This window comes from Sinocyclocheilus anshuiensis, unplaced genomic scaffold (genome assembly GCF_001515605.1).
Source record: "Sinocyclocheilus anshuiensis isolate Anshui unplaced genomic scaffold, SAMN03320099.WGS_v1.1 scaffold58, whole genome shotgun sequence".
NCBI classification, from domain to species: domain Eukaryota; kingdom Metazoa; phylum Chordata; class Actinopteri; order Cypriniformes; family Cyprinidae; genus Sinocyclocheilus; species Sinocyclocheilus anshuiensis.
The window spans coordinates 1,704,605-1,706,152 of NW_015547688.1; the positions used below are offsets into that span (position 1 = coordinate 1,704,605).

The 1,548-nt window shown below is 33.4% G+C and overlaps 1 protein-coding gene across 3 annotated transcripts in view; it reads left to right on the top strand.

Annotated features, from left to right (window-relative positions):
- LOC107703383 (axin-1-like) overlaps positions 1–1,548 on the top strand; it is a 56,357-nt gene that overhangs the window by 41,165 nt on the left and 13,644 nt on the right. The gene's annotated exons all lie outside the window — the stretch shown is intronic.

Here is a 1,548-nt window from a genome sequence, read left to right on the forward strand (position 1 = left end):
ACAGGATATGGATTTTTAAGTTGTTCTCTTTCTTTTAACTTAACTTCGGATATTTAGTCATGTTTATTTTGTGCTGAAACTGGAATTAATGTGAAGGAGATGATCATGTGTGCCTCACGCTGCCGCTTTTTTTCAAAACGGCATTTATTGTTTAAATACTGCAATACAATGGACAGAATTTGAAATCTGAGACCGTTTCATATTAAAAGTAACACAGCACAAAGCTTATTGTGATTATTGAACAGGATGCGCATTACAACTAATGTTTAGTGACATTTTTCAACTGAAAACAACAGACTAAAAGATCGATATTGGTTGGTTAAAATGAAGATTGATTAAAACAAGAAGATCGATATTTCAACACACTCATGACAATTCGTAACTATTTTGGCGAATTGGTGGCTAATTCGCATAAACTCGTGAGATCTTGCTCATTCATTTCATCTGATCCGCCGTAAAACTGAGAATCGATTATAATCGAGATATCGATATTTTTTTACCCATCCCTAGTATTTAACCTTTTTGCATGTCCGTTTTAAATTTCCTGACTGCTTCCCCAGACATGTTCTTTACCATGAGTTTTCAGAAAGTGCATAATTCTGCTTGGATCATGAATCATTGTGCTGTCACTGCCGGTACACCAGAGGGGGACAGTGTGTACGAGTGTTGTCTTGCCAGAAATAATACACATTTCAACATGTATTAAAATAGAAGATAATTTTTTTTAGATTGTAATAATAATTCACAATATTAGTTTTTACTGTATTTTTGATCAATTGTATGAGCCTTGGTGAGCATAAGAGACTTTCAGAAACATAAAAAAAAAAAACGACCCCAAACTTTTAAACAATAGTCAATAGTGTATTAAATATCGTTTCTCTCCTTTATCTATAGTAGTTGATGTTGCTGTACTACATGTAAAATCAGTGTTTTTTTTAATTTAGTGTGGTCAAATCTTTAATGCACCTTGCGATTTGTTATGCAACTAATTTGATTATTTTTTTAAATGTCTGTTACAAAATAAACATATGTCATTTAAGCCTTTTCAGAAATTCAAATAACAAATAATAACTGCTCAGCCAGTCCCTCATTCTGAGTCAGCAGCAACAGTACAACGTGAAACAATAGTACAAAAGCAGATGCAGTTTGATTATGTAATTAAATATTCTAATCACGCCGGCTTGATTTTACATGTCAAAGGGTTAATATTTCATAACTACTTTCTCCATGACAATCACATTGAAATGTAAGAGTGAATACCCTGATCTGTGTCAACATTTCATGTGTGTACAGAATACAGGAGTTACTTGCAAAATTATGATGATTGACATGGCGATAACTATAGCCATATTTTGAATTCTCACAGCTGTAAAGTAGAACATGGATGCCAACAGTCTGGGGTGCCATCTGTCGAGAGCAGGGGTGCCGTGTAAAAAATCCTTTTTTAATATTTTGAAATTGCTAAAATGTTAAAAAAAAGCATCTATTATATAATATCCATTTCTGATGTCGCCAATAATTAGAGATGCACCGAAATTTCGGCTGCCG